The sequence below is a fragment of the Haliaeetus albicilla genome, chromosome 17 (assembly GCF_947461875.1).
Source record: "Haliaeetus albicilla chromosome 17, bHalAlb1.1, whole genome shotgun sequence".
In the NCBI taxonomy this organism is placed as follows: Eukaryota; Metazoa; Chordata; class Aves; order Accipitriformes; family Accipitridae; genus Haliaeetus; species Haliaeetus albicilla.
The window spans coordinates 1,817,216-1,842,941 of NC_091499.1; the positions used below are offsets into that span (position 1 = coordinate 1,817,216).

The following is a 25,726-nucleotide window of genomic DNA, read 5'->3' on the forward strand; positions in this document are numbered from 1 at the left end:
ACTTAATAGTAAAATGAAGAAATTCATTAAAAAAACACCTTTTAAGAGGTGTGTTTGCTCATCATTTTCCAAAATGGTTTTGGTAGAAATCCCCAAACTTTGAAGAACAGATTCATGTTTGACTGAATAAGCCCTTTTCATCTATAGTTCTCTAACCAGCCTGAGGGAGTTCAAAATGCTCTTAATGATTTATTTAATAAGGTTTACCCACCTCAGCTGTCAAGTACAATTTCAGAACAAATCATTAAACCAGTGTAGCTACTGCAACTTTCCAAGCTGACACTGATAATTATATCTTGATGCTTATTTAAAAAAAACACCTTAATTGGCATATTTAATTTGTGACTTCAACTGACCAAACGTGCATTGAAAAGTTCCACGTGGTACAATTTCTTCATTAGCACTGCCTTAGTTAACTCTATATACTCCTCTTCCACTAGACAAACCTATTCTATAAGATCTTCTGCAGAGAGAGACAATGTGAGCTTTTTTGACATTAACTGTATTTCAACAACTGTCAAGATTTGCGACAATTATTGCCTTCTTGCTGTCACGAGGAAGCCAAAATTTAAAGGTCCATTTCTCTAGTAAGACTGAATTTTTAGAAAAGGAAGTTAAAATCAGTCCCAGGTTTCATGACACACTTTTCAGTGTCTTTATCATCATGTTGGTTAAGAGGAAGTCTCCTGGAACCCGTGTTCCAAGTTCCTGCAAAACTTTATACCTTTATCCTGGAAACTTCTACTCCAGGGGCTATGAGAGAGCAGAAATCAACATGTGAGACAAAGAAGCCATATGCCCTTCCCCGTGAAAATCCTCATTGCAGAAGTTGTCCCTAGAAATAGAATTCAACTGGGTTTACTGCTTCTTTGCACTACACATGGGAAAAAAAAAGGTAGGGGAGGGATGGAGAAGGATAATACAAGTGATTGTTCACAGCAGTGTTGCAAGGATCTTAAAGGAAGTGACCAAGTATTAGAAATAAAGACTAACAGTTTGAAAGTCTTCTTTACAGTAGAAGCAAAACTATAAAAAAAATTATGTTACTGTAAAAGCACCGAACTATGTTGGCATTTCAAGGTAAAATAAATCAACTACTGAATTGCACTAAGATAGATTTGAATTGCACTAACATAGATAAGCCAAAAATGGTTTGTTCTTGTTTTTTTGTTTAACATTGGTTTATGCCAGCCAATCAAGAATTCTGTCAGAATGAGGATGGAACTTCAAATTATGTCATAGGAAACATGACAACAGCCTTATTGTTTGATTTCAGAAGTCCCCATTCTCCAGAAGTATTTAAAATGAATGACTGTAGAAAGACAAGAACAGATCAAACATATGAGTGTCTCTGCTAGTCCCCTATTATTCTTCAGCTCAGATGTAGCTTTGATGGCTTCCACACTAATAACTTCAATATTCTCCGATCATCCCCAGTTCTACTGTATCTCTTTAAAAAGAGACAGGAAAACCAAAACTGACACAGTATTCAAGATATGAACATCCATGCTGTATCTATGATGCTATAGAATCCCCCATGTATTTTCTTAATAATTCCTAACACTTGATTTGGGGCTTTTTTTATGATTACTCAGCACTGAGCTGACACTTTCATAGAAATATCAGGCCTGAGCCTCAAATACTGCTCCTTAGTCTGTCACTGTAAACTGAGTCAGGATTTTTTTATCTTCCTTCTGTGCCTGTGCACCATTTCAGACATATGCTGAATTTCATTATGCCATTTCATAATACAGTCCCACAGCATCATAAGGCTCTTTCTTCTACAGTTCTTCAACTGACTAACTTGATTTCTTCAGTGAACTGTTTTTCATTGCACTGATTATTCCATTTTCAGGGCATTAAAGAAATTACCAGCTTGTAGAATTTCACTACTGATCTTCAGCTGCAATAAACATTTACTGGTTTATTGCTTCCTACCCTTTAGCTGCTCACTTTCCTTAAAAGTCTGTTTTATGGGACTCAGCAGCAGCCTTTTGGAAATCTAGAAAGCTTTCATCAATCCCTTATCCACATGACCACTAACTCTTCCAAGCCTTCCAATAGCTTTTAGGGTACAACTGCTCTTTTAAAAAACCGAAACATGTTGACTGTTCTTAACTAGGTCATATTTAGCTGCATATTCACCAATTCTATTCTTAAATATTATTTCTATTACCTTACCTGATACAGCAGGACATCAGTCTTATGGCTTGTAGTTTCCTGGAGCTCTCCTAAAACCTTTTCTGGCATCACAGTTAAGGTCTTGCTAAAAACTGACTTGGCGTTGAAGAGACAGAAAATTCCTAATGTTCATTTTCTCAGTTTATTCAACTATCATTCATGTAGTTTATTTTCCAAAAGGATCTTTCGAAGACTTACACTCAAAGAAGGGATCCAGCCTAAATGCTTCCTCAGTTTCTTGTAAGTGAAGACAGAACAAAGAGCATAAAGATGCAAAGACTGATTTCAGTTTCTCTGTAATGGCCCTAGCTTTTCCATTGCTCCTTTTTTACTTTTACCGATCAACCTTATGCACTTGCTCACTGACATCCTGCCTTTGAAATGCAGAAGAAAAATGTGTCATTAGATTAGACACATTTTGCTAGTTGTTCTTCAAACTCTTTTTGACCTATGTTTTTATGTTTTGCCTGCCAGAGTTTCAGAATTTATCATCTTTAATTTTCTTCATTTGGACAATATTTAGCCATACCAGCTTCCTCAAGCACTTTTTGTAGACTCTTTCTAAGTACTCTGTAATGATAGGCAATCTCTATCATCACTGCTTTAGATTTGTAGAAAAGAGTGCTAAATACTCAGAGAAGAAAGCACCCAACTTTCTAGTCCTGCGATTAGAACAGCCAGAAGAACAGGCTACTGGTTTCCACCCCTGCTTCCAGGGCTGTTTCCACAAATTATCAATGGATTTTAAATACAAATGTGAATGAGTTAAAAAACAGGGCCAGGCAAGCCGTAGCCGATTAGGTTCTATTCTCCTCCCTTCCCTGGTATATTCCAACATGTTGTACTGAATAGGAAATGCTAGATGCTTGTATTCTTTTTAGGTGCAAATTTGTATCATCTCGACACTCTGTGATACTTGATACCTGCTAAATATAAAGTGACAGGAGATTAAATCAACACCGTGAGGCACCACGGTTGGTATGCTTTATAAACAATAAAACACCAGGCAGACTTTCGCTAATTTGGAGACCAGGCTTTGATCACATTGAGAAGAAAGTTATATGTAACGTGACAAGAAAGTTATGAATCCTGGCAGTAAAAGGCAGCCTCTCATTAATTCCCTTGCTTTGCAAATACTTGGAAGGTGTGTGTGGTTTTTTTGTTTTGTTTTAATTTCATTCATTTTAATATTCAACTGCCTTGCTTAGAATATCCAGTAAATAATACACCTTATATTATGCTTACTGTTTCCTAAACCATAATTTTTTTTTCTATATTAGACAACAGAAAGTATACAAAATAGAAAGCTATCCTGATGATAACTTTAACTCTCAAGGAACTGTTACTACCTTTGCAGAAGCCTCGGCTAGCTTTGCACTTTCCAAGTCAGATATTGTACACGCTTATTTCCAAACATTTTCAGATTCAGTAAGAATTCAGGAACTAAGGCAATTTTTTGTCTTTTATTAAATGGAACTTTCTAATACATTTCTAAGACGGTATTTTTAAACCATGCATTTGTGCTTAGGTCATTGCCAGGGGCTTCAGCAATTAAGAAAATCTATACATTGCTACTGTTTGCTATTTTTCTGTTCAATTTAAATGTTGGAACATGAAGGAAGAGAAATAAGTTCAGCAGTGAGGGCTGGTATCTTGCCTGTGAACAAAAAGCTCCTGATGTTTCTCATCAGGATATTCTTCCTTTTCTTAAACAAACTCAAAGAGAAAACAGTTCAGAATGAATTATATTTTGGTTATGTAGCCTATTTTGATAATCAGCTTCATATTTAGCATATAATCACATTTTCAGGGGCAATTTCTCTTCTGTCTTATACATTGCCAGGAAAGAGCCTAACTTTCTCGCACTGCAGTTAGCATACTCAGAAGAGCAGATTTAAATTTGGGGACATGAATGATCAGAGTACCAAGTAAAGAAACCACTGAAGAACTAGATCATCCGAATTTGAGAGTTAAGTTCAAAAGAACCTGAAGTAAACTGTATCACCAATATCTGCAAGTATCTTGTATTGATTTAAGTAGGAAAAGCTGGATTTCCTAGTTCTGTACCAAGAAAGATGGTGACATGGTCAATAAATGTTGCTAGCTCACAGGTAAATCCCCATTCAGTCAATAGCAAAGACAGCTCCTGGACCAGCTAGACAAAAGATGTGGGTGTCTTTGGTAACAATCCATCTACAGAAATTTGTTTCAAAGAATAATGCTAAAAACTCATCCGTATTTCATAAGCAACTCCTTCCCATCCCCAGCTTACAATATTCTTTTTAACTATTGTAACATATGAAATCTAATTTAAAGTCTAGCAAAGAACAGAGTTTGAGATGCTAACAGTAAGTATTTTCTTAACCAAAAGTTAATGTGCAAAAAACCCCTAATTACTACCCTGATCAATCATATCCCTTAGGTTAGTCACAGCAAATTTTGGAACACATGGTAGTGTGACATACAGGTTTATTGCAGCGATCTGTAAAGATGAGAAGTGTTATTCAGTCATAGAGTCAGGGTGTGTATCTGGAGTGTAATTGAAATGATGCTTCCACTGAAAAAAATGTTTACCCTTAAATAAAATAAAACAATGTGATTATACTAATCAGATAGAAACCTTCCTGCCCTTCCTCAGAAAGTTACAATGATACTTAATTAGTGTTTATTTTTTTTTCTGTGGTTCTATTTTTAAATGTAGGAGTGTGCTTTAGCTGCCAACCTAAAGTCTGTTAAACTAATTTCAAGAAAAATTTCAAGAAACAGAACGCAAAAGGGACAGGGAAAGTCCTTTATTCTGAAAAGTCCCTCAGTGTAACTCCTTGGTCCTCCTAATCTCATTTCAAAATTTTAATTTTTCAGTCTAGGAAATTCTGACTAGGATCTGAAGGAGGAAAAAAAAAGAAGTTGAGTTCTCATGAAGTGTTCAACAATCTGCCACTCTGAAGCCCTTGAAAGGCATTACTGCAAAACTAAGGCAGTAGGAATGGCTGTACCCACACATCAACTTTCTGTGTTGATGAGCAGACCCGTATGCAGCCTGCTCACTGCTATACTAGCAGAAATCAATGTCCTTTACAGTCAGAGCACAAGTATAATTTAATGCAAAATCTGAACTTAAAAATAGCATTTATGTAACAGTTGTGCTTCAATGATTGTAAATATAAGGATAATACCCTTTCCTAAATGGAAAATGTTATATTAAAGTTCAGTTAGTAATTCTATTTATTTATTTTAAACTTTGAACTATACAGTTATGTATCTGAATGTAAGGGAATCATGAGCTGAAGAGTAGTGGGGTGCATTAGAATATTTTTTTCCTTTAAATACTGCATTGTTGTTCCCTTGAGCCTGCTGGGACTTTCAATTATGAAATCATATCTCACCTCATCATCTGTCATCTCTTGGGAAAGAAAAGCATGTTGACCTACAAAATAAATAAAATTGCCTCCCACTGCTTAGAAGGATGAATCATTTATTTGCTTCATTTCCATGGATGCAATGTACGTGTGTAAGCAATTGCTTACATCTCATAGGCCAATGCTGTATTATGCCCAGCAAATTACATTTCAAGAGATTACACTATGCATTAGGGAAATACTTCAGTACTTGAAGAACTGTTATTGCTTTTCTTGCCACTCTTACCAGGTTTTTTTCTAACACCAATCTGAATGAAATGGTTACCAGGAATAATCTAATCAAGTTTGTATTGCGCTTGCTTAATAAAGGTATTTTAAGTGTTCGATAAGTGAAAGCAGGTGTAGCAGCAGCCTGTACTGCTACAAAACTGAAGCAATTTTTTAAAAAGGGCATTATCTAAAAGCAAAGATTTGGAAAGGAAGTATTCAGAAATTTTATAATGATCCTGTTGATTATGAGTGGATACTTCACAATCTCATTGGCTTAATGCTTTATTAGTATAACTAAAGTTATTTTACTGCAGTAAGCATTGGTATTGAAATGTTTTCACTTGAAATTAGTAAAGAGCAATGATTAACCACCCATTACAAACATAGTGGATTAAGCTTTAATAGCTCCAAAATATACAGAATAATGTTTATAGTGTTGAAGTTCAGTGAAATGGGTGTTTTAACGGCTTTTTCACATTAAGACCAATAACATCTGTATCATTTGTATGACCCACACTTGCTTACCCTGCAAACGGGGCATGATACTTTCAGCAGTTACTACAGCAATAACTTAATAATTACTTTTGCACAGCAAAAAAGGTGCTTCGGTAAAAATAATTTAAAATATCCTCATCTAACTATATCCCACTGAAGCTTCAACTGTTTTTGTTTTCTAATTTAAAAAAATTGCTTTTGATAAAAGCAACTTTCAGTTACCCACTCTGAAGTCTTGAAAAAATGTATGTATATAAGACTGAAATATCATATATGTTAAAAAAGTGATCTACTTTTTAAGCGGATAAACTCATAGAGCCTACAAAGATTTTAAAATTGGTATAATAAAACATATACAGCTAACTGAGACTTAGATTCTGCAACTCACATTACAGTAAAATCAAGTTCATGACAGGCAGCATTATACCCATAAGTAAATGCTTGCAGGATTATACACAGAATTTGCTTACCTATGAAATGTATACATACACAAACACATGTGTGTATATATATATATTTAAGTATATATAATTTTTTTGATCAGTCTTATTGTAACACTGAGGAGTAAAAAGAGATCCCCTGCCTTTCAGATGAGAATTCTGCTAATGAATTGGAATCGTATCTTATTGTCAGCATTATGAGCTCATCTGAACATTGCTTGTATCTGGTGTTATGGATATGTTCCAGAACATATGGATATGTTCCAAAACAGTCTCAGAAAACCAAAACAAGAGACCTAAATATAAAATTAAAAAATACCCCAAATTAATTAGTACAATATATACACATTTTTTCTCAAATCCCAAACTAATTTTATTAAAATTACTGTTTGTGACAGTGCTGGCCATTTACCCTTTGCCACCAAGATAGGGAAAGAGGAAGGAGAAAGATGTGAACACCTCCAAGACAGTCCACACATGCTTTCAAGTCCTCATATTCCACAAAAAGTATGATGGAAAATACAGGACTTTATTCTCCCAGAAGAAGATCGTTAGTGAGGTTAATAATCTAGATGCATTGCCAAACTGATCATATGTACAGAGGCAACCAAAACATAACTAAAGCAAAGGAAGATTCAAGTCATATAGAATGCATTAATTCATATGTGTGTGCTTACCTAAAGATAATTCGGACATGGAAAGTGTTAGAAACTGTAAACTGAAAAGCTGCATTAAGGAGAGGAAGAAGAAAGGATAGGAAAAATAGTATTTAATACATCACTTTGAAAAACTTCCACTTTACCTTGAAAGGAAGTTAATTGCTGCATATACTTATTTAAATACTTTAGCAAGTAGTATTGAAAATATTTTAAGAACACTAGGAAGCAAATTCACGTACTGTAGTAACATAGATGAATACAAGAACCCCAAACAGAGGTGTATTCCATCAAAAGACAGAGCTCCAAAGAGTTCGTCTGCTGCATCATATGAACTCAGTGCTATACTTTTCTTTACCTGAGGAAGGCCAGTGACCAAAATAAATTCTCATTTTCCTTTTCTATTTCTTGAAGATGTATTTTTTCAAGTAAATTCAGTATCAGCGAGAGGCAACATAATGACAACTTTTTATACTGAAGTGCTCTATTTATTCGCAATACAGGTACAACTCTCACTGGATACTGTGGTTAAAGGATTCAGGTGGTTTTGTTCCTGAACAAGAAGTTGGCAATTTTAATACATATAGCATGCTGTTAATGTGAATAACTTCTTGAGCTGAATCATAATGGCCTTAATCTGTAGACATTAGAGCAAACAAACAAACATTTGAAGGAAAAATTTTTAACCAAGCCATTCTTACATTCTTATTTATGTTAGCTACTGAGGTTCATCACCTGAACTATTGACGACATAGGAGTGTAAATTCTGAGGTTTTGCCAAGTCCCTGTCATGACATATTATTTTATACAATTCCTGAAGCTACTGTCTTTAAGTGAAGAGAAGATAAATAACAGAGTTTAATAGTTCTTTACTTGATCTTGAGACAGTCTATTCAATGCAGAAAAAAAATCCAGTGAGGCTACAGGGAAGAAATCTCACATAACTGAGGAATTTTGGATGAGTCAGTATTACAGAACTTGGCTCTATTTTTCAGTCTTCAGCAGGAAGCTATCTATCAACATGATGGCTCTCCAGTAGTCATAAATAAAAACTGTAAGAATTAACAGTCCACCATTTTAGAGGTGGTCAGGATTATAACTCAGCACCACAGTATTGCTGATAGGCACTCTTATTTCCTTTGTACATTTGAGGTTAAGAAAAAAAAAGGAATAAAAAAGGCAAATGATTACTAGAAGAAAAAAATGACTCACATACTTTAGATAGAAGAATTAACTTAAGAAATATGTACAATTTAAGATATATCCACTTCAAAGCATGATGCAGGGAAAAAAAACATTAAATCCCTTCACTACTTCCCCCCTACCCCTTTTTAATATAAACTAATGAAAAAATGAATGAAGTAAATGCAGTCCACTTCTAATCCTAATAAAGAAGTTCTTAATTTCTCTTTTTAAATTTCAAAACTCAAGATTTTGAATTTTAAAATGCTAAAATACATTTAGTAAAAATAGATGTCTTATGGCCTAAAAGAACCTGTTATAACCACATTCACAGAAATCAAGTCAGCATGTGAAGCTTATTTACCAGATGTCATACGGACACAGCTAAAAGCTGCAGTAAGGGTGGCTAAACTTGTACTGATTCTTCCTCTTCCGAATATTGTCAGGACTCATGCAGAGAGAGGTGGGCTCATCAGATACAACTGTGGGAATGCCCAACATACAGAAGAGATGTGTAGTTTCAGAGACTGCCTTTAAGGTTTGGAAGTCATGAGTTTTCTACAAAGTTCTGAAACTCTACCGGTATGTTCATACTCTACCGATATGATCAAGGCTCGCAGAAGCCACAAACTCCAGAAGAACCAAAAAATCTGGATCCGAGGTTGACTTTCAGAGGAACCACTAAAGCATTACATAATACGAAGTTTGAAACATGCCCCTCAGAATCAAAACTATGTAGCAAATTGTCCAATATCATGTAGGTTTTATCATGTATCTAAATTCAGAAGAGATTACTAACCAGGTCAATGATTAGGCTTGTATATTCATTCAAACATGGGAGTATAAAAATTTTAAAATGTTCTTCAGTTTTTCAATGCAGCAAACCCATTTGTTCACCCAGATAACCTTGAGAAGTCTGCATAAGATGAACTGGATACATTAATTCACCCAGATCTCACTATTTCTGCATTGTAGTCATTTGCCTTTAAGAACAACTTACTTCTAGAACTTACAACTTTTTGTATTTCTTTGTAAGATTAAAATGCACATGGTGCAGCACCTTTAGCAATCAAGAGAGCAATCAAGATCTCTCCAAAGTAACTCAAGCCAAGAGAGTCAAACTGATAAACTAACAGGGCTTCTATTTAGCCACAATCCATCCTTGGCAGTTTGTGATTTCTAAGCATATCTGAAGTATCTGACAATTTCCCTTTCCCCAGAGGCTCAGAGCTTTCTGTTAGGTGTCTATGTTCCTTACACGCTTCCTAGACAGCCTGAAACCATTAGAGTAGCCTATAAGAAAACTAACATATTCATGGGAAAAATGATCTCCCTACACCCTTAGCCAATCCCCCCTGCCAAATCCACAATACGTTCTTCGATAGAAGTCCATGGCAGAAATCTCATGGGATAAGCATTATCGAGAATTCCACATCCAAGTTCTTCCTTTCATGACAGAGTTCATGTCTCTCTTTGCCACAGCTGGACACTTAGTGGGGACCTTGCTTCTCTGGCCAGTGTTTCCATTAAAGATATGCTAGTGAGAATTCTCCCTCCTCCCTGCGTGACCCTAATCCTCAGAACCCTTATGGAGAGCTGATGCAGTCTAGCCTGCACTTCATCTTCAATACAAAGCTCAGAACTGGAAATAAATTTCATCCTCCAGGCTTTGCAGAAAATTTGTTCTCAGTGACACAGAGAGAGAACTTTGAAAGAATCAGAGATGAAAAGTCCTATAGCAAAGTAACACCTCTTTCTCAGGGAAGGGGAGGAGAAAGGAAAGGGAAAGGAAGGGGAAAGAAAGGGGAAAAGAAAGGGGAAGGGAAGGGAAGGGAAGGGAAGGGAAGGGAAAAAGAAAGTCTTCACAGTCTCAAGTCCTAACACTGTATTTTCAGAAATGACTGTTATCCAGTTGTCCCTACATGTGGGTAGAACTTAAGATTTGCTATATGCCCAGAAAAAAAAATTTAGCTTTCTTTCCCTACCACCAGTAATTCTGGCTGTCTCTTGTTTCAAACTACACTTGCCTTGGAGTGCTTTTATAGTAAAGTATAAAGGCAATTGAATTCCTCTCACCAGCAAAAGAACTATTATTTTTATTACTATTTACAACGATAAATATGTTCAAAGTCATTCATTAAAAGTCTTCATTAAGTAAAATTCCATCCTTTCCAGAAACAGATGTGACAAATGCACAATACTGGAGGCAAAGATATCTCATATTTCATAATCCTAACTTGAAGTACAATGATCTTTAAACTTTTTTCCAATATCACCATCCTTATGTAAATATTAAGTGGCTGCATGCATAAAAAATTAAGGTTACCGAGGAAACTATCTCTAAAGAGATTAGAGAAAAGCAAGGATGTAAGTGATGGTATCTGTACACAAAAAGAAGAAAAAAGGCAATAGGAAAATTCATTATACTGTTCCATGTCCTGTCGATTTTTAAGATGTGATCTTTAAAAGCAGATTCACAGAAGATAATTTAGACAATCACTGTTTTAAGTTTTCCTTCAAGGTATTATTCTCTCCTAGTTATTTCACTGAAATAAGTATTCTTTGTATAAATTAAATATGCTGTTAAATGTGCTGTTGCACTGCACACGTTTAACACTCCCTTTTGCTTAATATTTCTAAGAGATCATCAAGAAGACTGAATAAAACTGTGACATGAATATTGGTATTCTTTTAGGAACATCCAGTAATCTCCAGCAATTAAGGGGAGATGTTATATACTAGGATAACTGCCAATACTTGGTGAATTCTCCAAATTAGGACAAAAACATCAGCATTTGAAGATTCAGACTGAAAACTAGGAAATCAGGAGGAACTGAGAATACTTGGTCCAAAAAGTACAGACATGCTCAAGCATTTAAAGACACACTGCTACCCATGGTAGAAGCACTAAGTTGGAAGAGAACTGCTGTTTTGTGTAAGGAAAAATATTCTGATTCTTTCATTCCTGCTTCTGTCATGAAAGACAGGATAGACTTTTAACTCATGTTTCTAAAGCGAGTATCTTCAGTGTGTTTTATCCCCTCCAAACTCTCCTGACTCATTTATTGTGATACTAAAATGAATTCTGAACACTGAATAGTTCTAAACACAGTTATGCTCAAATTATTTTTTTAGAGTTACTAGTACAAAAACTGCTTGTGCTACACACAATGCCTGAATTGCCATATGATTAAATGCTTTTGATACTTTATAATGCAGAGTGTCTTTGGTATTTGGAATATATGACAGTTTGCTACAATGCAAATCATGATATAAGTAAGGATTAACAGCCTTGCACCTGCCCAGCTTGGAAGAAAAAAAGAGCCTCTACGATAAATTATGCCAAGAGAGGCTAAACCACTTTTTTCCCCCCACAATATAGAAAATAGTGCCCAAAAGCTGTAGATTAAAACCTTTAGTTGGGGAGCAGCTATTTCCAGCCAATAAGAAGTGTAAAACACTTTTCCTCTAGTATATTCTTGACCTATTCAGATATGCAGAAAAGGCATAGCTCCAACACTTCTTCAGCTATTTGTCCTCTTGTAGTAACAGGCATTCATCATCAACTGTTTAGTTATACACACACCAGCAGTGCTAGGAGGGAGGTATACAAAGGTATTTAAAGTACCGCTAACTTCTGAAGCAGAGCTGAGGCAACAAAGACTTGACAGAATTTGCTCCAGCTCCACACTGTGTACTTACTAATAGGGAAAAATGTGTTGCATCTTTCTTTTCAAGAAGAAAAAAGGAATAGCTATGTATGACAAATTGCTGGCCAGGCCAAGTCAAGCCACAGGGCAGCTTACTGTTAATCAGGCATAATTATCTCAAGAGTATTGAGTAATCAGTTCAGTCTTTATGACAAAGTGACCCATGTGACATCAAGGGAAAAAATAGGATAGGCTTATGAAGTCATTTTATGTTTCCCATAACTGCACACAAAGATTTACTGAATACCTGAAACAAGACAACCCCCCTGGTCAAAGGTCTGAGGTGCATAATCCACTCTTGCTCACAACTCCACAAGCCTGCTAAAATTAGAGGTATTGAAAGGGTAAAATAATGAGCCTACATGACACATAGGAGGAGGACTGCTGCTTTACTCCTGAGAAGGTATTGCCTCTTGTTTCCACCAGGGTAAATATGGAGATTTTTAGGATTAATACATTGGCAGAAACTGAAGGGAATCTCGGAAGAGTAGAGGCACTCTAGTTTTCTTCAGGATCAACAACCTGTTGTACCATTTCAGGTCTTGTTGCTAAACATGTCATCCCAGATGCTCTCACATTCTTGATCAAGTTTCCTGCTTGATTCTTATCCCCTGTTACCTCACGGTGTACCCACCTTTGCTTACCCTGTCCTGACCCTACAATGTCCCCCATCCTTCTACCTCACATATTTCTTTCCTTTTAACCCTCTCCATCCTACAACCTCCTTCACTTGCAAACACGTATCACAGCGTTTTAGAAGATTTTTTCTTCTTTTACTTTCAAAAGCACACTACCCTCTTACATCTGTACAGATATGACTGACTTGAGAATAAAACTGAAACTTATAGATAATGCCTAGCCAACAGTTCCTCTATCTTAGTGTAATGTCCATGCAAGCAGATATCACAAAGAAAAAGAGTTTCTGAGATGCACCAAATCAAGAAAGATTTTTTTTTTCTCTTAAATATTGATTATCTTTTCTTAGCAGGATGAAGTCTGAGAATTCACATTATTTAAACTTAAATAACAGGTCAAGTTTGCTCGAAGTTACTTGGAAATATTGTGGTTATTATTTGCAAGGAAACTCGTGTATCATCCACCCTTAATGCTTTTTTTCCTCCAGTCGCAGATGGGTGGTAGCTGTCACACTTTGTATTCATTGTGCAATAGAATCATACAAGAGGGAATCATACAAGAGCCTCTTTACTTCCTCCACTAAGCTGAAGGAACAGTTGAAGTGGTAGTGTTTACACTTCCCAAATGCTGCTAAATCATCCCTAAGGATTACTTAACTCCAAGGCATGTAACATGATCTTTGAAGAGCAATCTGTGCATTTGGGATGCATCCCATAGGATACCAAACAATAGGTTTTTCAAATAAATAACAAGAGAAAGTCTTAGTAGGGGGTTCTCATGACTCTAAACACCTTTGTTATTTTAAACTATGGAAGTTGATCATTATGATTTATTTTGAATATATTCAACATATGGGTTTAAGAGCAAAGCGTAAGTAAATTCAGTAATTGCACTAACTGCAAATGCAAAATACCAGCTGCGTGGAAGTCCTCCTATCTTTCGTTTGCTGTTCTTCAGAGAAAATTCAACCTAATCTTTTTAGGCTCCTCAGAACCTACAGCACAAATGACATTTTAAGATATAAAAACAGTGCCTCTTGGCTATGCTGATGAACTTTAGCATGAATCCTGTGTAGTTCGGTTGGTCCAAAAAATCCACAAATTAAACCAACATATACACAACCTTAACACAGAATGACAGAATGCTGATATTATTTAACAAAAGCAGCAAGCTCTTTTGAGTTACTGGGAAAACAACAGCTTCCCTAACCCAGAAATACTTGCTCCATTCCACTTACTCTTTCTTTTTTCCATTTTTTTTTTTTTTCATCATATGGAAGTTAACTATGCCTGTGGAAAATTCCTTAGAGTACTGTCTTTCAAAGACAGAAGACGCTATTGGTGATCTAGCAGTCCCAGGAGTAGATGCTGCTCATAGATCCCACTGGCTCTCAAACTCCAAATGACAGGAGCTACTGACTGTCATAGATACCTGACACTAAAAATCTGCTATCATTGGCATGCATGCCAAGAGTTTTATTCCCAATATCAAGATAAATTCTGCTGTAAACTAACATTGTCCTGGGAATATAAGGCAAAATGAACCTCTGTGCAGATGGACAATACAAAGTCTAGAAAATGTTTAAATACTACTGGAACACTTTTGATGGTTAGAAGGCAGAAGAGTTGTCAACTCAAAAGGGAAATTTAACCCATCACAGGTAAGAATCTGGTGCTATAACTATCCCCTTTTGTGCTGGGACAACAATATCTTATCTAAATTACCAACATTATTTTTACAAACTACATCTAATTACATGTTTGGGAGATATACAGTTATCACTAAAGAGTGTATTTTCTCATTTGTACGAAGTATTTCTTATTGCTGTGAATCAAAATCATCAGTAAAAAGGTTTCCACTATAGATATATCCTTGTATGCAATCTCCTTGAAAAGTCTGCCTGTTAATTTTTATCGAAACAAGCTAGTCAGTATACTCTACAGTCACGTATTACAGAATACTATGAATTAGTTTCTCATGGTAGTTTTTCAAATGGTTAGCAAAAATATTACCTGAAGTCATTATGATTCTGTTACAGTTTTGGAGTTTTACATTTTTATGTTTTTTTATTTCTGCTGGTAACATAGAAAATACAAAGTGAAAAAAAATCAAGGTAAAATATTTCTGAAATGAAAATGAGGTGACCTAATTTAACAGACCAGCTTAATTGATCTTGGTTTCATTTAACTAAGAGTGTATAATAAAATAAATGAAAATAAGAAGGATTTCTACTTAGTCAGGAACATTAAATTATTAAAGTAGTAGACTTTCTTTAACCTCACTTTCTGTGAAGGCTGAAATGTCCCATCACCTGATCAACACCACTTCTATGCTCTTCAGATGCACTGTAAATGTTGTTAATATTATGTATGTTACAATACTAAGAGGCTTACTGGGTGCTACATACCTACATTAGGGTGGACTTAAACCTTACAGTCTGCGATTCATCATTCATTTACTACTTTGAACTTTTTGTATATTATGACATATAAACCACTATTTCACACTTCATCAATGCCATTTTCTTATAAATGAGCCATGAATGCTATAATATTGTGGACTTTTCACATATTATATTGTGACAATTTTTGCAGAAGAGTAAAATTTATTCCTTTTATTCCTTCTGAAATTTCTCTTCCAGCTTTCACTGTAGTAAGAGTACACCTGAGATATCACTTTTCCTCCACTATTGCCATTTTACTTACATCAAAAGAGATTCATATAAAAAACTGTTTGAAAGTTAGCCACATATTGATCTTCTCAAATTTTCTAATCATTCTGCATTGTAATGACACACTAGATGACAGATTTGAAAGTATGACATTAACAAATATTGATAGATATTTTTATATACCTACACAATGTTTAAACAGAAAAGAAATATCATTTACTACACAGGCACAGCATTTTAGTGAGATTAATACAAAGGATTATTGACCTGAGAACTAAATATTTTATGAAGTTAAAAGTCAATATTTTCAAAATGAACAAAATATTTTTCAATGTAACTGAACTAAGAACTGTTCTATTGGTAGTATGCAACATATCTGTCTGTATCAAGAGTACAGAATATGTATGTTTATGGATATTTCTCAGTGTGTTTGTGAGTGTATTTAACAAACTTCATAGACAACAGGCTATGTGTATACACAAAATATATAATTTACATATATAGATTTTTACATGTCAATATATTCATAGAATCACAGAATCATTTAGGTTGGAAAAGACCTTTAAGATCATCGAGTCCAACCATTAACCTAACACTGCCAAGTCCACCACTAAACCATGTCCCTAAGCACCACGTCTACACATCTTTTAAATACCCCCAGGGACGGTGACTCAACCGCTTCCTTGGGCAGCCTGTTCCAGTGCTTGACAACCCTTTCGGTGAAGAAGTTCTTGCTAATATCCAATCTAAACCTCCCCTGGCGCAACCTCAGGCCATCTCCTCTTGTCCTATCGCTTGTTACTTAGGAGAAGAGACTGACCCCCACCTCACTACTCCCTCCTTTCAGGTAGTTGTAGAGAGCGATCAGGTCTCCCCTCAGCCTCCTCTTCTCCAGGGTGAACCACCCCAGTTCCCTCAGCCGCTCCTCATAACACTTGTGCTCCAGGCCCCTCACCAGCTCGGTTGCCCTTCTCTGGACACGCTCCAGCCCCTCCATGTCTTTCCTGCGGTGGGGGGCCCAAAACTGAACACGGTACTCGAGGTGCAGCCTCGCCAGTGCCCAGTACAGGGGGACGGTCACTGCCCTGCTCCTGCTGGCCACACCATTTCTGATACAGGCCAGGATGTTACTGGCCTTCTTGGCCACCTGGGCACACTGCTGGCTCACATTGAGCCGGCTGTCGACCAACACCCCAGGTCCTTTTCTGCCGGGCAGCTTTCCATGTACTCTTCCCCAAGCCTGTAGCGCTGCCTGGGGTTGTTGTCACCCAAGTGCAGGACCCGGCGCTGGGCCTTGTTGAACCTCATACAGTTGGCCTCGGCCCATCCATCCAGCCTGTCCTACCCTCCAGCAGATCAACACTCCTGCCCAACTTGGTGTCATCTGCAAACTTCCTGAGGGTGCACTCGATCCCCTCATCCAGATCATGGATAAAGATATTAAACAGAGCTGGCCCCAGTGCTGAGCCCCGGGGAACACCACTTGTGACTGGCCACCAACTGGATTTAACTCCATTCACCACCACTCTTTGGGCTCGGCCATCCAGCCAGATTTTACCCAGCAAAGAGTACGCCCGTCCAAGCCATGAGCAGCCAGTGTCTCCAGGGGAATGCTGTGGGAAACAGTGTCAAAGGCTTTACTAAAGCCCAGGTAAACCACATCCACAGCCTTTCCCTCACCTACTAAGCGGGTCACCTTGTCACAGAAGGAGATCAGGTTAGTTAAGCGGGACCTGCCTTTCATAAACCCACGCTGATCCCCTGGTTGTCCTGTCCGTGCCATGTGATGGCACTCAGGATGATCTGCTCCACAACCTTCCCCGGCACCGAGGTCAGGCTGACGGCCCTGTAGTTGCCCAGATCCTCCTTCCAGCCCTTCTTGTAGGTGGGCGTCACATTTGCTAACCTCCAGTCAACCGGGACCTCCCCGGTCCACCGGGACTGCTGATAAATGATGGAAAGTGGCTTGGTGAGCACTTCTGCCAGCTCCCTCAGTACCCTCGCGTGGATCCCAGCCGGCCCCGTAGACCTGTGGGTGTCTAAGTAAGTGGTGCAGCAGGTCGCTAACCATTTCCCATGTACTCGGTTTCATTCCGACACAGAAACTAGAAAATAGCAAACTATGTATAATTTTTTAAAGAAAGGCTAAATTTCATTTGTTTGCCTTTTTCTTGTTATGACACTCATGTACATAGGACCCCCCCAGATCTTCCTATATGTCTTGCTTGCCTAGAAGTCTGAGTATGAAGCAACTGCAGTAAAAAACGCGGCTCAAAGTTACAGGCTATCAAAATGCTTTTGCTTGCAGGGCAGCAGGTTGCACCTAAGCAAAAGCAGAAGCAGGCCAGGCTTGCATTAACACTTCAGTGTGTTCCTCGTTGGATCACTGGGGAGAATGACTGCATGTGAAAGAGGTCTGGAAAGTTACCAATTTCAAGCTTCCAGCAGTTAACAGAAGTAGTGCAAATACTGGATCAGGGTTCAATGCGTTCACTTTGCATGAAATTCCACGCTAACCTACATAGCTAGCATCTTAACTATGTTAGAAGTATTTCCTTCCTTGATATAGCAGATATAACAAGACGCGTTTAAAATCAGCATATGATAACAGCTATTGAGAACAGGGAAACTAAAATGGGCTGAATAATAATGATATGTCTGGCAGAACTGATAAAAGACAAAGTTTAAAGGAATCATGAGAGTGATGGTAGATCTAGTGAATGTAACAGACACAAATCAATATGATAAAACAGAATTAGAAGGCAAAGGTGTCATGTAATTTCAACATTTTTCAGAAACCGCAGCATATGCTGTTTCATATAATTGAACAGAACTTGGTTGAGGAGAAAGATGGAAAAGCATTAAATTATTATGGAAAGCAGTGTGTAAAAAAGAATGAATGCTCTGAATTTTCCTTTCTCCTAGGAGTCTTTAATTAATAACAACTGAATGTGAGCAAGTGAGAAATCAAAATTTGAAATTTGGCAGAGCAAGATTTGACAATAATACTGCATATGAGGAGCTTTGCAGTACGTGCCAATGTGACTACTATTAATCATATTTTTAGATCCCACTTCATATGTTAGTCAGCCTTAAAGGAAATAATGATACATATTGAACACAAACAGGTTAAGCAATGGGAGTAGATGGTGCAATAGAGGGATGAAAATCCACTTCGGTAAAGTATTTGTTTAATGTATGTTATTCTCCATAAATAACAGAATTAAAGTCAGTTGGCTGCTGTGTAGTAGCTGTATTTTTCTGAGATGTGTTGTTAACATTGATATCTGGTTCTGCTGGTTTAGGTCTCCCAGATGTCTTTGTGAGCTCCACCACCCACACACGTAACATGAACAGAAAAGTTGGCCCAATATTCAATTCCTTTGCCAAAAACAAAAGCACAAAGAAGCAGAATACTACACATGGAGGAAAGGAGAAGGTTTTACATCCTATCCCAGAATAGATGTCTAAAGCAGGTGGTACCACTTCTCTTAATTTACTACAGAGTCATATAGTTTACACGGATTAACTAATGGATAGCTACAGGTAAGATGAATCCCACCCTTGGTGACTAACTAGATGCTTGCATAGAATTAAATACTAGGAGTCTTTTTAAGCAATGTCTGTAAGGGAATTCTCTCCTGACAATTACAGGGTATCACAGAATCACAGAATAACTGAGGCTGGAAGGGAACTCTGGAGATCATCTAATCAAACCCCACCTGCTCACAGCAGGTTCAGCTACAACAGCTTGCTCAGGACATTGTCCAGTTCAGTTCTGAATATCTCCAAGGATGGAAACTCCACAACCTCTCCGGGCAACCTGTTCCAATGCTTGACTGCCCTAACGGTGTAAGAAGAAAAAAAGAAAGAAAAAAAATATAAGCATTTCCTGCATTTCAATTTGCATCAATTGCCGCTTGTCCTGTCAGTGGGCACCACTGGGAAGTCTCTGGCTCTGTATTTATAAGGTTCCTCTGATAAGGTAAGATCACCTCCTGAGCCTTCTGTTCTTAAGGCTAAGAAATCCTAACTCCCTCAGACTCTCCTCATATGTGAGATGCTACAATCCCTTCATCACCTTCATGACCTTTTCCTGGACTCACTCGAGTAAGTCCATGTCTCTCCTGTACCGGGCCCAGAAATGGACACAGGACTCCAGATATGGTCTCACGACACCAGTGCTTTACAAAGGGGAAGAATCAGCTCCCTTCACCTGGTCTCAAAACCTGCCCTAATGTAGACCAGGATGCTGTTTGGCTGAACATAGATAGCCCTTTGAGCCTGGTGGTTCGGCTGGTTTTCCGTCCGTCTCACTGTCCACTCACCTAGTCCATACCTTGTCAGCTTGTCTGTGAGGACGTTATGGCAGAAAGTGTTGAAAGCCTCACTGAAGTTGAGACAGACAACATCCACTGCTCTCCCCTCATCCACCAAGCCAGCCGCCTCTTCACAGAGGGCTGTCAGGCTGGTAAACCTCTATTTCCTCTTCCTAGCTCCATGCCAACTACCCCTAATCACCCTCTTGTTCCTTCCTCCTGTGCTGTTGCTCTGTCAGCTTCCCGGGAATTGAGGTGAGGCTGGCTGGCCTGTAGTTCCCTGGATCTTCCTTCTGGCCCCTCCTGAAGACAGGAGTGACATACGCTTTCTTCCAGTCACCAGAAACCTCTCCTGATCACCATGACCATTCAAAGATTATCAGGAGTTGCCACACAATGACTTCAGCCAGCTTCCTCAGCACTTGTGGGAGCATCACTGCATCAGGTCCAATGGACCTGTGTATACCCATTTTTATTAAAAGGATTACTCATCCTCTTCAAGGGCAAGTCTTCCTTGCTCCAGAATTTCTCACTGGTCTCAGGGATTCCCAAAGGCCAGTCCCACCTGTAAAGAATGAGCCAAAGAAGGCACGGAGTACCTTGGCCTTGTTTGTGTCCTTTGGCACTAAGTTCCCTGCCTCATTCAGCACATGGCCTGCATTTTCCCTAGCCTGACTTTTGCTGCTGGATAGCCTGTATGGAAGGCATTACTACAGAAGTGGTCTGTAAATGTGCAGACCAAATTTCCCCAAACAGCCCTGCGTTTTTAAAAATGGGCTTATTTTTTAAGCTGGTAGTAGAAAATGTTTGAGCTCCATAATTTAGACCAGAGGCACCAAGTGAACAAATCATTACATGTCTTCAAAGATCTTTGGATACCTGTGGAAACTACCTCTAAAGAAAGTTTCTTTTACTGTCTTCATGTTGAAGAGCTTTCAACACGCAGATGGAAGCTCTTCTGCTATTATAATTGAGATCAGGAGAATATTCACATCAACATGAGCATGGTCCTGTTACGGATAGGGATATTAAGCATGCATGCAGAACTTTGCAGAGTGCTAAGAGATATTTCTGTGATGAAGAACTTAGATCATTCCCTCTGGTCCAATAAAAGCTATTCTACAAACATGTATTTCTCTCAGAACAAATTTATTTACAAAACATTATCTGCCACAAGCAATGGTATGTTAGTTGAAATGCATACCTGGAGACCGAACCAAAGAATATACTTTTCTGCCAAAAAGATCCCATCTCTCACAGCCCTTTTTCGGAGGCCCCTGCTACTTTAAAGTCTCTTAGAACTTGCTGTAATGTATGAACTCATTGTCAGATGAGAATAACAATACTAAAACGTACAAAAAGTATGTAGTACCCATCTTCCCCAGAGTGCAAGTTATTGATGGTGAATCATCAGACTTTTTTCCCAAGTACTAGTAATATGGGTTATGAATAAATACAGAAAGTCTAGTAAGCACAAAAGTGTACAGCAGGTTTAACAGCTTCACACATTTCTTCTACTATGGATATGCCAGTGTATTAAGGATCTTATTCATCCAAGAGCATTTCTCATTTGACTTGATAATAGTCCTACTTCTCCCATTAAACAAAGCATAGATTTGCTTATGCATCAACACAAAGCCAAACATTACTTTCAGGGACGCACTGTCCCTCCTCATCTATTCTTCCCACTACAAAAAAAATCCAGCCATGGAAAATAAGATATTGAAAGATATTGCCTTTTAGGTCTCTTTCTGTGTACCTTGTAACTTACGTGTGTTCATGCATTTTGAACACATGGATACTAGAATCATGGCCGCAATACCCATTTCCTTTAACTCCCAAGCAATGTTCCACTCAAGGAGTGAGCTCTAAAGCCCTTTTCTGCTTTCTAAGGGAGTCTCTTTAAGAGGAAGGACTAGGAGATAAATCTCCATGATTCTTTTACAGGAAAAGTGAAAGGAAAGTATGTTTCAACTCTATTCTTTTTGGTATATTTGGGCCTCCCACTTTCAGAGAGGAAACGGACGGTGGTCAACTACATTACTATGGACCCCAAAGAGTTCACTTAGTGCCAAACAAGTCACAAGCATTGAAAGAAACACTTGGAAAGTGTATGGCATAATCCATGCAAAGTTATTTCACGCTGAGGGTATCAAAGAGTAAGGAGAAAAAAAAAAAGAAAAAGAAGATATTAACAGATTTTGTTAAAACCTAAGATATGTTTTTCTTTGCTATTTCTGAGGGAACTTTCTTAAGCCAGTAGTTATCCACTAGATGTGGAGCCTGAGATTTATTTCCATTTTGATTCATACCTTGATCATTTGGGAATCCAGAGTGGTATGCTCAGACAACTTGACCTCATGAATGCAGGCACAGTACCAGGAGGCACTTCTGGCAGAAAGAATTTGATCTGTGTACTGTGTACTTATGTATGCAGATGGAGAATGAAATCTACATGGACAAGTATTCACAGGATAACAACTGTTATTCTATACCCAAAAAAATGTTTTACTTGTCTTTTAGCACCTTTGTGCGTAACTTTCATGTCTAGAAGCCTTTTTAATTTTTTAATGTGATTTAAATCAATGAAATAAAACCATTTTTTCCTAGACAAACCTCCAAGCAAAGAATGAAAAGCAAGAAAAGTAAAAAATCTCTCCTTGGCTGGTTGGGTATTTCTTCTGTAGAAAGTATTTTTATAGAAGTACAGTATAAAAATGTAGTCTAAACCAATCAATAATCCCTAATATTTAATTCTAGAATTCATAGGGTTTTGTGTGTTCTTTTAATTCCCTGACTTTATTTCTGAGAGAGTTGTAATGTTCTTACAAAAGCAGTGTTTTAAAAAAAATGTAGCCGTCATCTGTCTCATTTTGGAATGAGAAGGAGCAAGTTAATTATATTATATATAAAAATTATTCTCTCAAGAGATAAAAATACATTTTTCTCTGTACCTATTTTACATTAAAAAATGTTAATACTCATATACTGTAACCACAGAGACACCTCCTGAATTTATATGTAAGTATGATGAAAGCTACACCCAAAATCCTGAAAACTTTACTGTAGTGAAGTGAATCTGTTCAGCTGCTCGTTGCCTGCCAGCATTATAGCAGCCTCCAGCCTGCTTCTGTATTGATCTAGCAGCCTGTGTGGCAGAACCTGAAGAATAACCATCTGTGGCAGGTACAGCAGCAGGTGCCGTATCCACTGAACAGGCTGCCGCCTGATTACAATAAATCCCTTTCAAGCACCTGGCAACCTTGACAGACACTTTTATCTTTGTGTAAAAACACCCCACCACCTCAAAAAAGTTGTCTGAATAGAAATGAGAAACTCAAAAGATAATATCAGCTGATAAAGGCCAGAAACTGAATCCACTGCAGATATACTGTGAAGTCCAGGTAAAACAGTGTTTAGATTCATGAGGAGTTCCTTATGCACAGCAGTAGTGTCTGCTCATCTCATACGTTTCCGCACAATGTTGCTAATGTTCTTGCAAGGCAGAACTTAAAGTAGGATAGCAGGTATGTAAAGATAAATGCTTCGTCACTAACATTTTACAAATTTCTGTTTGCACAGACAAGGCTTGTGCAGATAAAAACAAGTAAGATAACTCATCACTAGAAGATTCAAATAATGACAACTTTTCAGGGTATCTGTCTATACCTGTAAGTCTATACCTGAAGTTTTTGTAGGAAGAAGATATACATCAAGAACACTTGACCGGATTATTTTTGACAATATTTTGAGTCTCACCTGCATCTATTAGTACATGTGTTTTGAACTCAGAACTACGATTTACTATGTGGGTTAAAAGTAGCTCTTAAGATACACTACTCAGCTGAATGTTTAAGAAAGTACCCTGACTTAATGAATGACAGATCTCCATAATTGGATCATCCAGCTTTGTCTCCAGAAATTGTTGAATTTCCTCTGTTGTTAGCTGCTTAATAGTAGTTAATCATTTTGTCAAGTCTATAGTTGTCTCTTTAAAGGATGTAAGTGATGAAAATTATGATTATAAAGAGATGGTCTTTGAAGGAAGAACAGTCAGACAATATGAATCAAAGTATGGAAAATGAGTATCTGATTCTTGTCAAGGAAAAGGCAGAACAGACAATTCTATCAGTCAGAGATGTGTGTGTATTTCCTGTAATGGGATGCAAAGATGACAGTTCTGTGAACTCCACTGATGATGTTATTTTGCTAGATGAAGAAAATAAATACCCAAAAGTAATAGCAGTAGCTTCCATTAGTGTGTACCAGCTGGTTAATATCACTGAGTTCATCCAAAACATCTCATAAAATGGGGGCTGTTTGCTATACAGAACTTGGTCTGAGAATTCATCAGTTTTATTCCAGCCATAGAACATGTTGCACATATTTGGCTTAACTCACTTAAAGAATCAGCAGACTGTGATTTGATGTTTGTGAGTCTCTGGCTGATGGATGAAGTGGTAATAGCCAGATATTCACTAGGAAGAGATGTCTGCATTTGAGTTTCATGACTAACTAACAAATTAAGGGAAGACATCTGCTTTTAAATATATATCTTAGTAGGGGAATGAGTAATTATTGAAAGACTTTGTAATCTCCACTGCTCTTCTGATGCTGAAAAGACACCTGACAATTCTTCAGGACCCTTTCAAGGAAACCTAGAGAGAACTGAAGCTGCACTTGTAGAATCAGTTGTAAAATGTAATCTATGGGAGAGTAATGACTCGCTATTTAGTTCTATTTCAGCCCCTGGTATGTTACTAATTACTGAATTCATGTTTGTGGCAGATAAAGCAACAGTCTGGTGCTGCTCTAATGATGAAACTTGTGTAGGGAAAACAGTAAGTGTCATTAAGGAACTAGTGATAAACAAGATTGTATCATCATTATGCTGGGGAAGAGGTACCGACCTTAAATCTATGGAAGTATCAGTAGCTGCATATGGTACAAGTGTGATATTAGACTTTTATTTTTACTGAGACCTGAACAGCAGAACTGAGAAAGTGTGAAGAGAGAACATCTGTTGAGGTTGCTATGCTGAATACTGTTGAAAACTCTCCAGTGGCAATTAGTCCTCGTAGTCCACAGCTCAGTTTAGACAAATTAGTGGTCAGAAGTATCTCACAGCTGAAAATACCTACCTTTTTCAGACCTTTAAGGACAAAAATGTAGGGGAAAAAACCCTAAACAGCAACCAAAAAAGCCCAAACCAAACCAAACAAAAAAAACGCATAAGAGAAAAGAAAAAATTTAATAACTTTGGCTCTGGACTGAGCCTGCAGGAAATTACATGGCCATCAAAACCTCATTCAGTCTTACCAAAGTATTATATAGCAGACAAGTACAACTCTGCAAATCATATTCTTAATAAAAGTGTACAAGCAGTGTTAGTGACCTCAAGAGTTGAGTAAATGCAAACCTCCCACTATTCATATTCTGTATGAGGGCCAACATCAGACGAAGTGGCACTGCTCAGAACAGAAGTATTAAATTTTCTAAATCAAACTGCTACTGTGAATCAATGTAAAATGAATGAATTACAAATGTTATCCATTGAGAACATCAGCAAACTAGTTGACATGGTATTTTGGAAGACACACAGATGTAATTGCATTTACTAACTGCATTTCACTCAGTGTCATTACTGACATCAAGAAGGAATATTACCTATTCAGAATGCAACAAAAGCTTAGGTATATCCCCAAAAGACTAGTCTGTACAGAAATCAAGCTTTCAGTAAAACTCATTTACCCAAATTAAAAAATAGGTCTCCTGGCTTATTTCTTATACAAGTAATTACTTTGAAA

General features: G+C 37.6%; 1 protein-coding gene across 1 annotated transcript in view; it reads right to left on the bottom strand.

The window, feature by feature from the left end:
• EYS (eyes shut homolog) overlaps positions 1-25,726 on the bottom strand; it is a 938,397-nt gene that overhangs the window by 324,783 nt on the left and 587,888 nt on the right. The window lies entirely within an intron of this gene.